General features: G+C 38.7%; 1 pseudogene; it reads right to left on the bottom strand.

Annotated features, from left to right (window-relative positions):
• The window catches only part of LOC149192042 (uncharacterized), a 121,576-nt pseudogene that overhangs the window by 54,622 nt on the left and 49,553 nt on the right, over positions 1-17,401 (bottom strand).

The following is a 17,401-nucleotide window of genomic DNA, read 5'->3' as shown; positions in this document are numbered from 1 at the left end:
TCATAATTTGTCTCTCGAAGCTGAAAAGATAGAAAATAATATTCGAGAGAACCTCCTGACCAAGTCGATCAAGGTGTTCCTTTTTCGTAAATAGTCAATCCCAACCCGAAAAAGGGGTAAACATATATTGAGATGACGTTAATTCATTTAATTTAATGAGTTCGAAAAGACACGTACTCGACAATATTTTCATTTTTCAAGAGTCTGAAAAGAGCTTAAAGATGACTCCAAGGGGGTTGCTTTTTCATTTATTTTTTACAAGTCAGAAAAAATGATAAAATAAAAATCGTTGAATTAGTCAAAGTAAATCATTGTCGTCTAGAAAATATGACTTGTTGTTGCACAAGGAAACACACATTACTAATTTCGAGGAAAAATAGCAAAAAATGAGTGAAATATGCCCTAATTTGGTAAAAATATTATTTAAAAGCTATAAATAAGGCAGAAAGTAAATCATTTTTAGCATTTTACCAATTTTCACTTGTGGAAACATTTTTACCTCGAATTTCATGCAAGGAGCACGAGTAATCCGGGACACCATTTGTCGAGCCGCTTGTTACAGGTAATAGTTATGTCCCCTTCCTCTTCATTTTGGCAGTTATTTTAAGAATTTTCATCCATAAGGTAGGCTATAAGGAGGATTTTTCAAAAATGTACATCGTGGGTGACCAACACGGGTTTCGCCCATTGGGGTCGCACTGCTCACCCTGAAGCCAATTAGGCACTCATGCTAGCAGCATGAAAAAATTATAAAACAGATGCGTTGGCGCTAAGGTAAAATATTTGAAATGAAATCCTCCATGAAAAATAGTCAATCTTGATTTTTCTTTCCATGGAGGTTCATAAAATGTTAGTTTGTTGACGTTTTGCATAAAAAACAGTCCAAAATGGTGATCGAGTGGAAAGAGATGGGTCATGAAGCTGAAGAATATCAGGCAATGTAGGATGATGATTATATTGAATCCCTTCGAGCATGTGGACTACTCAAATTATTCATGATTCCTGGGATCATAGAACAACTCGAATTATTGCAACATTTAATCAGTTGATGGGATGTAGATCGCCACCTATTTATGCTTGGGGACTAGGAACTTTAAATAGAGGTCGTGGACATCTACTTCATTATTGGGTTGTCTAGAAAGGGACAACAGGTATAGCTATCTGGGTCACGACCTGGAGGAGAGAGTACGAGCATGCTTATTGTGAGACATTGTCTGAGAGCCAAAAAGGGTAATAGTGGGAATATTCACGTAGAAACCATCGACAATATTCCTTTGTGAACCATCTTACACACCATGGCTCGAATAACAAGGGAACAAGAATTGCATGAGGCGTCAAAATCTCACTTCCAGTATGCAATCGAATGCCTAAACCCCATGGTATTCAACTGGTGTGAAGGTTTATTGGCATGCATGAAATGCCAATTAACAAAGTGCAAGAGGGGAAATCTGAAACAATTTGGTTTTAGATATATTCTGGTGACGTTCATCCTGGAACATGTGCCATTATTTTGTTACCAGTGGCTGGAAGTGGATCCATCAACACCTAGATATCCACATTTGGTCAAACAGGGAGACCTGATGCTGCGACACGGGGGCCGTCAACATATGGCTTTCCCTCCTACAATTTTTGGATGGCTGCATTAGTAGCTGATCATGGTCGAAAATTGGGCATACGCAGGGACGGATTTCTGAGGAGATCCATATCTTCGACTTCCTCCAGGGGAGCAATTAACTGACTCAGTTAAAAAACTATTTTTTGAAGTTTGTTAAGTTTATATCATTTTTTTTTATGTGTAATGAGATTTGATTTGTAACGTTGTGCAGATATGGGACCAGAGAGACCTCCATGGGTTTCTCCAATAGCTAGGCGAGTGGCATGCCAAATTGAGGATGCTCCCCCATATGTAGAATGAGCAAATCACATCGTCGAGGTTAACCAAAAGCTGGAAAGCTTAACCAGGGGAATTCCATTGTATGCCTCGATTGATGAGGTTCCATTGCGCTATCAGAGACACACCGTGGGAGTATCCTCTAGACTGCATCAGCTTCTAGGCTGAGTGATTAGGGTTGTCTTGTTCTATCATGAGCACCATGTCGGCAAATAGCCAACTTCTAGTTTACTTTCTGCACTATGTAGGCTTGTAAAGCCATGTGTCTCGGAACACAAGTTTTGATATTTTGATGTAGCAAACGCTTTTGCAAACACTCGATATATATATATTTATATATAATATATAACGAGTGTTTGCAAAAGTGTTTGCTATATATATATATATATATATATATATATATATATATATATATATATATATATATATATATATTTTCATGTTTACCATATTCAATGTGTGATGTTCTATGATTTACATGTTTCGCAAATGTCTATCTAACACATAGTTAACCAATGCATCTGTTAATGTGTTCATGCATCTTGTAATGTGATGATAAGTAATAAAATAAAATTCTTGTTCCAATAAACGAACTCGCAAAAACATTCTCAAAATTTGAGGTTTCTAACTAAATATTGTGTATTAAGTTGTAGTACAATGAGTTGCGAATCAAGTTTTACAATTGACTCCATAATGCCAAGAGCGATGGTTTCTGACAAAAGTTCGATGACCACACTATATTCGACACTGTTATTAGCCGTTTGACCTAAACATATACCTTGCAAGTTCACTAACTCATCATTAGGGTCATATATTGCCCATGCGGAGGAAGATAGATTATGTGTACTATGACAAGCACCATGATCAAAACCAACATAATGGTTGGATGACATTTGCAAACTAAGTAGAACACTAGGTAAGTAGAGGAAAATGTTTGCAAAAGCAAACTAACACACCAAAATCACATTGCACACAATGAAAACACACACTAATGTACAAAAGTATTTACACGGATGATCACACATAATACTTTTTCAAATAAAGCCCGTTTCGGGGCTTAGCCAAAGAATTTCCTTCATAATCCACTAACTCGTAGGCACCTTTTTGTAGAACTCACTTGACAATATAAGGCCCATGCCACATTGTTTCGAATTTCCCAGCTCCCAAATTTTCATTGGCTTGATCACAAAGTAAGACCAAGTCACCTTCAGCAAAAACATGAGGAGAAACAGTTTTATCGTATTGAGCCTTAACTTGTTTTTTCTAGGCTTCAATTACTAACGTTGCGAGGTAGCGGGTTTCATCAAGCCTTTTGAGGTAAAGTAAATGTTCCTCTTTAGGTGAGGTATCCGGGAGTAATTCAACGACTAGTTTTAATGAAGGAATTTCACACTCAATTGGAATAGTTTCCTCCAGACCATATACCAATTGAAAGGGTGTGAATCCAATGGCAGTCTTAGTTGTTGTTCGGTAATCCCAAAGAGTTGAAAATAACATAAGATGCCAATTCGATTTATGCATCCCAATGGTGCGTTGAAGCATAGTAACCAGGACTTTGTTGACTACCTCAACTTGGCCATTGGCCTATGGATAATAAGGGGTTGAGTTTTCGTGACGCAAACCTAATCGAGCAATAAGCTCTGCCATCATGTGGTTTCGGAAATGAGCTCCATGATTAGTAATGATGGCTTGAGGGACACCAAATCGGGCTATGGCATGGTTAAACAGAAATTGAGTGGCAATTTTACCATCAGCTTTGCATATGGGCACTGTCTCAACCCATTTAGTAAAATAATGAACAACGACAATGATATAACCATGCCCGCCAGATGAGCGAGGGGTGGATGTCATGAAATCAATCCCCAATTTAGCAAAGGGGCCAACAGTAATAACTAGGTAGAGGGGTGTGGGTGGGGCACATTGTTTATGATTGTAAATCTGGAAACCATGACATTTTGGACTACTAAGATGCAATCTTTAAAGATGGATTGCTAGAAATAATTGGCACAAAGGACTTTTTGAGTAGTAGCATACCCAGACATGTGACCACCACAAGCCCCATAGTGGAAATCATTAACAACTCTCTCATCTTCTTCAAGTTTCAAACATCGACGAAGGATAGAATCAACACCAACATGGTACAAAGTATCACCAATGATCTGATAGGGTTGGGACTGATGTTGAATGCGATGACGTTCAAAATTAGACAACTCTGATTGAAAAGTATGGGTCTAGAGATAGACACTAATATCCCCATACCATGGATCAAGAGTGCTAATGAGAAATAGAGTCTCATTAGGAATGTATCATAAAAAGTAGTAGACGTGGTTGTAGAGGGAAGGTCACAAATCAATTCAGCGAAAACTAACAATTCCTTTGATTTGGCTGTAGAAAACTCCAAATCAAACTCTTGAAGGATAAAAATCCACGTAGAGTATTTCTCCCCCAACAACAGATGAGTTAGAATGTAGGTCACGGGGTTGCAATCATAAATCATAGTGTTTTTCGTAAAAGAATATAGTGGTGAAAGCGTTGAATAGTGTGAACGACAGCTAAAGAAAGCTTCTTGACATAGGAATATCGAGTATCGATATCAATAAGATTCCAACTTAAGTAGTAGATCATATGTTCATTTCCATCATTATCGTCTTGCACTAGTACCATGGCAATAGTACTATCGGTTGTAGCCAAGTACAAGAAGTAATCACGGTGATAGTTAGGGGTATGCAATAAAGGAGCACTAACGAGAGTGTCCTTTAATGCATCGAAGGATTGTTGAGCGATTTTATCCCAAATAAATGGGATCCCCTTTTTCAGTAGATGATTAAATCACTTGGCAAGCTCAGCATAGTTAGGTACAAAACGACGAAGGAAATTAACTTTCCCTTGCAAACTCTGTAGTTGATGCAAGGATGACGAAGGGGTAAATTTACAATGGCCTCAACTTTGAGGGGATCAATCTGGATGCCTTCCTTTGATACTACAAACCCTAGGAGATGAATAGATTCAACGCAGAAGACACACTTATGCGGATTCAAACAGATATTGTAATGTCTGCAATGAAGAAAAATCACTCGTAGGTGGTCAGGATGATCTTGACGATTTGCAGAATGAGCTGGCAAGTCGTCAAGATATGGTTGAACGATGTGTTTGATGTCATGAAAAGTATAAGACATCGCTCGTTGGAAGGTAGCACTAGCATTTTTTAGACTGAAAGGGAGTTTCTTATAGGAAAAGGTCCCCCATGGACAAATAAAAGTGGTTTTATGTTGATCAGTGGGAAGAATGTTGATCTGGTTGTAGCCAGAAAAACTACCAATAAAAGAAAAAATCTCACTCCTGACACATTCATCAACGATTTGATCAATAAAAGGAGTTGGATAATTGTCTTTGGGATACGCTTGATTGATATCACACTAATCAACACAAACGCAGATAGTCCCTTGTTTCTTAGTTACCAGGATTATGTTTGAAACCCAATTTGTCAAAGGAATAGGGTAGATGAAACCAAACTTTAGAAGTTTTTTAACCTCTCCATTAATAGCAGTTGCCTTTCTAGGGTGCACTAGACGAAGTCATTGACGAATAGCCTTTTCATCTAGATAAGTAGGAATTTCATGCACAAATATACTCAGATCAATGCCAGGCATTTCTTCATATAACCAGGCAAATACATCACATAATTCCTTAAAAAGGGTAGTGTAAATCTTGATCTCATTAGGAGAACCAAAAACCCCGACATGAAAGTTCTCAACAATTCCCAACTTAACAGAAATGTTGATAGGCATGGTAGTAGTGATGTTTCCCACGTTTCCTTCAGACAAAACTTCATGCACCAAGATGGGTGTTTGAAGTGGATGGGTGAGTGTACAGGAAACAAAGGAATCTAGACACGATGAAATCTCACCAAGCCTAGGAAGAAACAAGGAACAGTGATGAGCATCATTCTAGGGTGTTTCCTCAAGAGACAAAACTTTTGTGCTACTCTCGTCAGTAGGAAATGTCTCATTCAAAGGATCCAGAGAATCCCAAGAACCATGCCAAGGAGACTTTGAATACGCATCTAGGTGCATACTAGGAGTAGTATGATTGTCAGAAGCGGTCACCGAAACCAAAACAACTTCTTGGTAAGCTTGTTCCACAGGGTTGAGTGGCATAACATCGCCAAAAGAATCAACCTAATTGGGGGATGGAACGATCCAAGGATCATAAATACTAGAGATCATGTTGATAGAAGCGACGTGAGGAGGCAGGAGGGAAAAAGTTATCACAAGAGCAGAATATTTAAAAATACCTGCCCCCACGCTCTTATAAGGAATATCAATGTTTCCCACATATGGCATGTTTCCATTCGAAGAACTAGAAGAGAAAAGGGCCAACTAGTCAATGATAACTATTTTCCCTTCATGAGGAAAACAGAGTATGCATACCAAAGAAGAAACCACACAAAACATAGCATGGGTCCAACTTCATCCAAGCAGAAGGTTATAATTCAAATTTTCATCCATGACTTTTACTTCCAATTTGACAGTTTTCCCTTCCAACGTGATGGGCAAACTCGTGAGAATACCATAAGGACGAGATCCTTTGCCATCAAAGGCTTCTAAAGTGTTTGGAGATTGGTTGAGGGGTGGAGAGATGATGGATTTATAGCATGAAACAAACATGATGCATGTGGAGGCACCCTCATCAATCATAGTGCGATGAATCAACTTCCCTTTAATAATGACTTTGATTAAAAACATAATTTGATGGGGAAAATGAGGAACATGATTTTCTAGGTCAAAAGTGATCAAATTCGAATCTGTGGGGTCAATCCCTCCTATAGAAAACAATAATGTTTTCTACTGCATTGTAAAAGTTTGGAGAACTTCTAAGGCAGACATTGTTGAAGGAACTTGAGCCAAGTCTTCTACAATATTGTAATGCTGGGAAGCTCGCGCATTTGGATTGTACGATGATTTCTGAAGAAAACCTTTGAGAGGTGGCCAGATAACAGAGTCATTACTAGATCTCTCAATGTGAAGAGGACCAGAATTGGGTGGAGTAGAAGTAGTTGTATGAGTGGCTTCTTTCTCCACCATCTGATTTTGAGGAGTTTGATAATATTCGACCGGGTAGCAATAGAAATAGGCACTATCCCACTCATGTAAACCTAAGAACCTGAAAGGTAGAAGATTGTGGTTTTTCTACCAATTAGGTTTGTTGTGATCGAAAATGTTCCTTTAGTACAGTTGGTGTCCCTTGAGTGCCTTTCAATAATCGACTCTTCCGCACGATGGGGACAATCCTTGGTATAACGATCTTCCTCACAAATGAGGAAAGGATATTTAGGTTTACGTTTGGCGGCATCACCATCAAATGATTTTGGAGGATCCTGTTTTGGGGTATCAGATTTTCCTTTTCATTTACCCTTATTTTTACCTTTGGAGGATTTTTCTGTCGTGGTACAATGAACGACATTAACCTCAGAGGTTTTACCAGGATTGGAAGAAGGCTTCGAAGGACGATTGGATGCAATATTCAAAACATATTTTTTCTTAGAAGAAGCTTTATTGGAAGTTTGAGACATTGATCCAATAATAGCATCGACATGTGGTACGCCTGGGGATTTAGAATATGTTATATCTGTGGATGGTATCGGAGCATCAAGCAAGAGATCATATAACATGTCAGATTAGGAATATAACAAATCTAAATATTGGGCACGGGCAATGGCTTGATCTTCAGTAACACAACCTCCCATCACTATGTCTGCAGAAATTTTGTTAACGAATGACTTGGTAAACCATTCAGTTAACAACTCATCAGGTATTTTAAACTTTATGAGGCAACGTCGACATCTCCATTCATGGATGTGATTGGAGATGTGGGTAGCAGTATCCTGTTTCAAATATGTAAGCAAATGGGTACCAGTTTCACAATGAACCGGTAATTGGAAGTGAGTAAGGGATGTCATTGCCAAAGAGTTGAAATCTTGATAGGAACCTTGAGGCAACTCGATGTACCACTTGGTGGCAACACCTATCAAGGGCCGCTGTAAAATACGTAGATGAACAGAGTCATCAACCCAGGAATTGGATGAACACCATAAGTGGTAAGTCATAACGTGTACCTGGAGGTGTTCTTTAGACTATCCTTGAAACTTTGGGAAATCACCAAGAATCTTATTGGGAACCGAAGGCCAATAATGCGAATGAAGTATTGGATAATTAGTGAGCCTCGACACAGCTGACAGTTCCAACGTTGCTAAAAATGGTAATTGTGGGTTGAAATTCATGGAAGGCCTTTGATAAGGCCCAGCTTGTGGATTCCATCCTTGCTAGTATGGGTTTTTTCCCCAAAGTGGCAGATTTTGACCATAAGGAGCTTGATATTTCCCCCACTGAGGGGTACCCTAACCATAAGGTGGATTATTCCCCCGCAAAGGTGGCTTTTGACTAGGGTAAGGTTGATATTGACGTTCCATAGGTCGTTGAGAACCATAAGGTGGATAAATAGTTGGCGCGGGATATGGATTATAAGGTTGTTGTTGCAACTGCTAGCCCTGGTGATAAAACTATTGGCCTTGTTGTTGCAAGGGTTGACCTTGTGGTTGTAAGGTTTGACCTTGTTGTATAAGGTTGGTTTTTCTACAGCAATGGTTGACCTTTCTACTGCAACAGTTGTTGGTAAGGTCCTTGTTGTACATAAGGTCCTTGTTGAATGAAAGGTCGTTACTGTACATAAGGTTGTTGTTGGTAAGTTCCTTGCGAAATGTGTTGAGTTCTAGTTTTGTATTGATAAGTTCCAGCCTGACCAGCTGCCCCAAGTGAGGGATTTGAACTAGGGTGCATTTGGAAGCCTGCCTACTGACTAAAGGGTGGATTCTGAGGCTACTGAGAGCCATAAAAAGGGTACAATTGCTAGTAGGGTATCTGAGCCGAAAAGGGTTGTTGATACAAGATCTAGCTTGATACAAATGTTATTTATGATCCACTAGGATAAGGAACACTACCAACATTTTGACTAGCTCCGGTAGCGTGAGTTTGAGGCACACTCACATGAGGTCCACCTAAAATAGGAGGTACATAAGGCAGAGGTGGTTGTTGCCTCCTAGGCAGTGGAATAGGTGGTGGCACGTATTATCCACTAGGAGGACCTTGGGAACTTATAGGGACATTAATTTCCCCAATCGTAACTGTCGGTTGTACACGAACTGACGAAACTGCAGTTGATATAGGAATTTGGGAGGCCATGTTTGAAACAAACGGACCTGAAGTAGGCATAGTGCCCGATGACCAAATGGGATTGTGATGCACTTGGAGTGCCTGAAACCAACTAATCCAATGATGTATAATAGAGAGGAAATATAGGCCCACTACTTTCAGGGGGTCGTGGAGGTGCAACACTTCCCACAAATGGGTAACCTTTGGGTGGAAAGTCAAATTTAGAATCATTATGAAAACTAGGAGTATGAGTAGCTAAAACTTCCGGAGGACCATGAGAAGAGGTTGGAAACTCACCTTTTGAAGCCATGGGTGGAAATATTTGGCAAGGAGGAATTCGAGATGGTCATGGAGATAACTCCAAAGGAACACTAGGTCGGTCATATGGACTATAAGCTTTTTGAGGAGATATCACCAATGGATCAAAAAGCGGATTCGAAGGGAATAAAAAAACCTTTTTGGACTCTCAAGAGTTCCTGGATCAGATTCCTGAGATGATGATGAGTCTCGCAGTGGAAGACGAGAAGCAAGGGGTTGGATACTTGGGATAATTCCAAGTTCAAGACCCTGGGCTTCAAGTGACTGTGAGAACTCAAGATGAACTCTTTGTGACGACCCTTCAATATCAGATGATGAAGGGGAAATGTAAGGCAAACGCGGTGGTTTAGCCACGGTGACTTTCTCTCAAAAACAATAGGAGAAGAGGTGATTTCGTTGAGGGCTTTAAAATTAAAATTTATAAGGAATTTACTCAATATGAGGGCAAGAAATATTTGCATGGGTTCGACATATTATTGTGGGTAGTTAAGTTTTAGAACTTAAAAGAAGAAATAAATCAAAAAGGGTGTACTAGGCAAGAGGGTTTACCAAGTATCCGTGAACCATTATATACACCTTCGCTGAAACCAAGGACTTAACGTACGATGGTCGATCTCCCCGAATGTTGTGTTTGGTGTATCATGTTTACAAGGTAGCTGACTCGGTTACCTGGGGCTAAAATATAACAACCTAGTGGGGTCTCCCAATAAATACTCTATGGTATGGGGAGCACAAGTCTATGTTAGCGTTGTCTAATGCATAATCATTCGGTGAGAGAGTTACCATATACTTGCCATATTGAAGTGCCTCTAATATACCCGAAAGTACTAGAGAAACTTCGATACACTTCCGTACTGAAACGAGATTTCACCCCCGGGATACAATGCAAGTAGTTAACGACAACATCTATGTTTATAGACGTTAGAAAACGTCTCTAGCGTAGACCTCTAATTGTTTGTGTTAAGTTCCAAATGCTCCTTATGTTAATTCAATAAATTTTAAGTTTTCTTGAATTAGGTTTCAATTTCGAGCTCAACGACGTCACCTGAATCCTAGTATGCAACTATATGAGAAAAAGGAAACCTTTCATTTCAATGAATTCTATGGTAATGAGGGAAGAGAGTACAAGCAATTAATGCATCAAACAAGATAATGCATCAAACCAAATGCCTCCACTAACCTTTTCCAAATGCAAAATGCACAAGAAAAACTAAACTTCACTTTCACTAATGAATATGAAATCTATTGAAGGAAAAATATGATATTCATTTCACTAAAATGCACTTTTACCTATATGACACTTTTTTATTTTTAGATCTCTATATGCAACTAAGCCTTAAATAAAGAAAAATTAAGATTTTGTTCAAAAATGCTCCTAAGTACAATAAGACACTAATCAAAATAACACCAAATCAAAGCACTTCAACGAAATGTATTTCATTTTTTCTTTCAAATAGGTAATCAAATACGTTCATTCCAATTTGCAGACAAAACAATGTAATCTATGTTCAATAAGAAACAAAGGTGGATTTCAAATGCTAAATGCCCTAATACACATGAAAAACCACTTTGCAAAAAACAAATCGAAATCAACGCAGGTTAATGTTTCAAGCGATTTTACCAAATGAATAGACCCAATCACTAGTAAACTAGAGACTCAAAGACACTTACAAGCGACAAGAGGCAACCAATTGACCTAGAAACCCTAAAATCAATCAAATTGCACTCATATACTTGAAAGTCCAGAGAAGAAAAGATTCACTAATAAAACAAGGTAATCAACCAAAACATCAACTAAAAGCAATGATACTAGAAAGAACTAGATCTCAGGGGCTCAGACACACTCGGGTTTCACAGAGAAACCCTAATTGTTTCTAATCTCAATGATTAGCACGGTTTTCAAGGCCAAACAGGTGCTGAATAAGGGATAAGTGTGACTATTTTATGAAAAAATTCACTGGTAGTGTGACTGTCAGATCAGAAAATGCGCCAGTCAAGGAAACAAGAAAAAAATAAAAATAATTTCACAAACTTGACTAGACTAAGCACTCTAAGACAGTAACCAGTGATTCTGCAAACTAAAACAACCCAAACTAACTGAGAACACTATGGTCAGTCAAACCGATCAAGAGATCAGTTGAGAAAGGAGGTTGAGCAAGCTATAGCTTCCCCAGTGGAGTCGGCATTTTTTGTGAAGGAAAATCCTCTCTGCGGATAGAGATGATCCCTCTTGCCCAATGAGTGGATCTAGAAATAAATGAGACAATCTACAAGACACTTTCTTAGACTACAATCGAAATTAAATAAGAGGAAGGAGACCCACCTCGTTCTCATGCTATGATGTATTCCTTTGTTGAAGATCTTAATCGCTCACTCCCTCAGGCTCAACCCTTGCTACTCATGGAATTTGAATACCTACACAAGAGACCAAGAACACAACAAGCATAAAAGTGCAACCAACATAATTCAAACGTAATCCACTTAATAGATCAAGGAGCATTAAGATAAATGAAGCATCAAAACAAACATTTATGGAAAGTGAACCAATAGTTGTATATATTAAGAAACTGAAAAGGGAAGCATACAACCTATGCCTTGATGTTAAGGCCTTCCTTTGGGTGGATGTCCAATTCCAAGCAAAGACTCTTCAAACACTCTTTCTCCAAGCTAGAAATGGGAAGCATGTAAGCATAATTTCAGCATAGGGATGCAGCAATCAATTACCAAACATTTGGGAATGGAGGGGAATGAATTTACAGGCAGGGAGAGGGAGTTAGGACCTCACCAAAGATAAAGGAAGGTCCACATCTTAAGGAGGAAGCTAATAGGGATAAGATCAAAGGATAATATTGGGAAAATTTGACCACATCCACAACGAACAACATCCATCTCGTCGTTTTGGAAGCCTCTAGATCACGAAGCTTCTCCTCTAGTTTGGGAAAACCTGCCAGAAGGAGGCCAGCGTGAGTTTTCCTATGAAAACCTGTGCTGGAAGCGTGTACATATAATTGATCAACCTACCATCAGTACAGGGAGGAAATGGAGCAAAACGCACTGATTCTAGAAATTAGGTTTTAAGGCAACTTTCTCCATAATGATTTTAGGGTAGCTTTCCTTTGATTCTTCAGGGAATTTTTGGTCTGTATCATGATGGACAATCTTTACAATATTCAATGTTTTGGCACTCCGGGATATGGCACAGGAAGTGAACAGGAGACATGAAAAAATATTGTGTAACACCCTGAGCCTGCACTGCTCCCAAAAGTTGCACAAAAGTGTCCTCCCAGTGACCTCCCTTAGCTTGGACTCGCTACTCTCAAAAAGTGCACAGACCTATCCTCTGGTCCCTCTGTTGTCCTGCCTTATCTTCCTCCTGGAAACTGCATAGAGGTGTCTCTCAGGGTCCCACCTTGCAACTGTTATTGGTATACTTGACTGTGCAATTTGGTCTCCCAGTGGCCTTTGTGCAATTTTCTCGGATAGTGAAGACTGTGCCCCAAAGTTCTTTATTCAAGCCTGAGCTACACTCTACGTAGTCTTAGTGACCATTCCTCCCTTCCTGTCAGCTAGAACTACACAATTTTTGGGCCCTCTCCCAGCCTGCCATCTATCCTGGGACTTAGAATAGGAGGTTTTGAATTTGATTTCATCCCGTCATGAGTTAATTGCAGGAACAGGTACACTAATAGATCATGGCGAGATGACGAACGGGATGAAGAAGGAGTTGGACGAATGAACAAAGCACACTAAACAACAAGCGAAAGGAACACATGCATGGAACCATCTTACAAGACCAAGACCATTGAAGACCCCACAGCACCAAGCCATGCAAAGGAGAAGACAAAGTACACCCGAGAGTACATCCATCATTTAGAAACGTAGCAGCTTAGCATGGAACCCACAGCCAACCACTACATGTCAGCAGTGTCGTGTCAAGTTGTGTCATGAGTTGTCAAGGCCACATCACCACCATGGGCCATATATATTGTAACTGAATGTAATGTAAAGTGGAAGTCCAATGGACGCACACAAGAAGTTGAAGAGTCATGTCAGTTGAAAAGTCATAGGAAGTTCAATGGTCATGAAGGTAGTCCAGGAATCACAAAGGTCAAGCATCACCCTTGGCTATATATACCCCTCCCATTGCAAGTACTTTTCATGTTGGCTCCTCCCACATAGCCTTGAAAGTAGAGAGCCAGTTCTTTGAGGAGCAAGGAGTGGCTCCAATGTCCCACTATTGGGACTAGTGATGTATTGTGTACAGATGTGTCTTGGGACTTTTGCGTAATACAGAAGCCTATTAAGGCTAGCATGTTTTCATGCATGTTTTGTAGATGTTTGTGTTGGGTCATGAAATTGTCATTCATTTCCATTACGCTTTCACTATTATGTCCATTATATCACCTCCATTTCACTACCATGTCACTACATTCATCTCACTTTCATTATCATTGGGTCACATTTATGTTTTTCCAAACTTTATTAATTCTTAGCCTTTTTAAGTGAATTTGTGGTTAAAAATTAGAAAATAATGTGCATATTCTTATACCTAACAAGTGGGTTGAGATTGTTGACATGTGTAGGTCAAAAGGAGGCTTCTAGAAGACCTTTATGTGGCACCCTAAGGCCAAATTCGAATTTGAGTGGAGAGGATCATGGGATCATGAGGATATGTGTCACATCTCCTATTTGTATTGAAACTCTAAGAAGACATGTGTCTTATCATTTCCTATTTTGATTAGGACTCTAGAGGTAGAGGGAGAGATTCATGGACTCTCATTAATGAGATGATTTCTCATCTTTTTGTATAAATAGAGATCTCCCTCCTTCATTTGTTAGCCATTTTTAGTCTTAGCTTTTGTAGCTTGGAGCTTGTAGTTTTTCCTTGATGGCTTTGGAAAGCTTTGGAGAGCTTTGTTGTACTTTGTAATTTTGAAGAATTTAAATAAAGCTTTGATGTTCTCAACATGGAAGGAGATGTGAAGTAGATGTCATGGAGCATATTAGAATATAAGGTAGAGTATATTTTATTTTGTAGTTTTGCTTTGATTTCATTCAAGTATGTCATTTTATTTCTTTCAAGTTTGATAGTTTAGATTTTCCATTAATGCCACTTTAATTCATGCAAGTGTGTTCAACCTGTTGATTGTAGATTTATCTAACTGTGTAATATGTGCTTAACAAAATAGTCCAAGAAAGTAGTCCTCCTATTTTCCAATTGGTGCTTGGAGCATTAGAGCACACAGTAGATTAGTTTTTCTTTACATGTTTCTTGTATTTGCTTATTAGATTAGTCACTCATTACATAAATGGATATTTCCAGAGCCTTTAGTTGATGGTTTATTCTCAAGCTAATTGGCGAAATATTGAGTTTATGAATGAGATTTTCTTGTTGTTCAGTACCTTTTCTTTCTTAATATAGTCACTCATGTTATAAGAAAATATTTCTGGAGCCTTTAGTTGATGACTGATCTTCAAGCTAATTGGTGAAGTGTTATGTTTATAAATGAGTTTACTTGTTGTTCATTAGTTTAGAGTTAGATAGCATTTTCTCGTGTTATAAGCTAATATTTCCGGAGCCTTTAGTTGATGACTGATCTTCAAGCTAATTGGCGAAGTGTTATGTTTATAGATGAGATTACTTGCTGATCATTAGTTGCCTTTAGTTTAATTGCAATAGTTTTATTTTGGCTTTCTTGGATTTCATTTAGCTGTTATCATTTTTGCTTTCATTTCATAGATATTTTGCCGGCTTAGATTAATCTAACTACTCAAAGTTTTGATTTGTTTCATTTTCGCCTTTCTTTAGAAATTAGATTCTAACACTAGAAGTCATTAGATTTAATTGTCCATTAACATTTAGAGATTTCACCTAGAAGCATAGCTTTTCTTTCTTAGATTAATTTCCTTAAGCATAAGAAACAAAACCCCCAAAAACTACATAAACTATAAAACAACGAAGCAAGAAAAAGGGTTAACTAAGCACATATGGTGCACCACACTTCATCAGTTTACGATACCCAAATTGATAATTTATGTAGAGCAATTTAATACGTTAAATTGACTAGACAGTTTGTACGACTATTCATTCGACATTTGTAATGCATGTTTGTTTCACTTGTACTAAGATAGTTGAACTATTTCAGTTGCTTTATTACTTACATTATTGGGAATTTTTCGTACTGGTTATCACCGTTGTCTCATCCCTGTGGACTACTCCGCGGGATACTAGACAAACTACCTTAGTGTATTGGTTATCACCATTGTCACATCCTTGTGGACTACTCCATGGGATACTCCACAAACCATCCTTGTGTTCATCTTACAACGACCGTCACATCTGTGTGGACAACTTCGTTGGGTGGTGTACGTGTTGTCCCCTTCACTTCGGTTTTAATGACTGCCGCATCCATTGTGGACTATTCCATTGGATGTTGGACAAACCTTTCTAGTTCACGTGTGTCTCTTCCTGGGTGGTACTATTACCTCTCATTTAGAGGGTCACTTTACTCTCTCCCTTTGCAGTAAGAGAACCGAAACACGAGTTACATTACGCACTCACCAAGCATACTCACCTCACTTTATGAAGGCACCAACATAACACTCTCATGTGTTGAACAACAAGAGCTAAGATAAATCTCTAAGTAAATGGAAACTGAGCCATCGCACCGGATGGGACACCTATGCCAAATGGTATGAGGTCTAGTTGGGACTTCATACCGAAGAGATCCCCTTAATTTTGGCAGGTCCAACACCATCAATAGAAACCAACACAGTTTTTTAAAACCATCCACATTAGTAATTATAAAATAATCCATAACCTATACTCATAGTTACCGTGAACCACCATAAGCCATTTAAATCAGTTTTTTTCAAAACAGTCCATGGTTTATATAACCAATAAAAGTAAAATTTCCATTCACCACAAATTATTCTTCCAAAATTCTAAAATGCATAGGGTTGAAATACATTTCTATTATGGGTTCCAAATTGCATTATTAACTGGGTTGATAAATAAATAGCATCACATTTCATCTATGTTACAAATGATTTTGACTCTTTAACGTACCTGATCCTTGCCAAAATAAACCTCCCAAGAGCCAACAAGAAAGGAAAAAGGAACTAAAATTTTCGTTGTCCTTTTTCTTTAGGAAGTCCAAACCCTTATTTGTCTCAAATTTCATGTTGTAGCTGCTACAACCCCCTCCAAAATTTTGGCATATACCCAATTTCGGAACCTTCCTTGAACTTGTTGGTCATTATCGCAAACTTTGAAACTCATTTCATTTGTTTTATTAGAGTCTTATGTTCCCCTTTGCAAAATGGGAAAATTGTCATCTTTTAGCACGTTGTTCGTAACATCATGTGTATAGGCATGTTGTTTGTCACATCATGTGTCGTACTTATCATAACTTATCGTAAATTTGTCACATGGAGGGAAATTATTTGTTCATGTGATCTATTTTTTCATGTCGTCAAAATATTCTAAGTGTGTGATCACAGTCAAATTTCATCAATGTTCACATCAATCTCACTAATCCCATACTTAGGCATTTTTGGAAAAATTTCCCAACTAGGAAACCTAGCTTTATTGGGACTCCCCTGAGCTACACATTGTGCAGTCTCAGTCCTCTATTTGTGACCTTGTTTCTTGGCATTGCGAAATGTGCATTTCCTTCCTCCCGGACTACTACACTGCACATTTTTTGTGCCCAAACCCAACCTTGACCTCCAAAATTGCGCAATCATGTACCTTAGTCTAGACTAAACTACACACTTTGCAATCTCAAGCATCAACTCATCCCCTGAGCCCTTGAACTGTGCATCTCCATAGTAGCACAACCTTCCTTGACTCCCATCACTGCACAATCAGCTCTCCCAGTGCCCATCCCTTCAACCTATCCCACTGGATCTTGAAACTGCACAATCTTATTCCTCATACCTACCTGAATTTTGCATTACGCAGTCTCAGGGCACAAGCTTT

The sequence above is a fragment of the Pinus tabuliformis genome, chromosome 2_2 (assembly GCF_031772625.1).
Source record: "Pinus tabuliformis cultivar Carrire ecotype Pingquan chromosome 2_2, CPIR1, whole genome shotgun sequence".
NCBI lineage: Eukaryota > Viridiplantae > Streptophyta > Pinopsida > Pinales > Pinaceae > Pinus > Pinus tabuliformis.
Note: the sequence above shows the minus strand (reverse complement) of the source record. Positions and strands in the feature narration are given on the sequence as shown.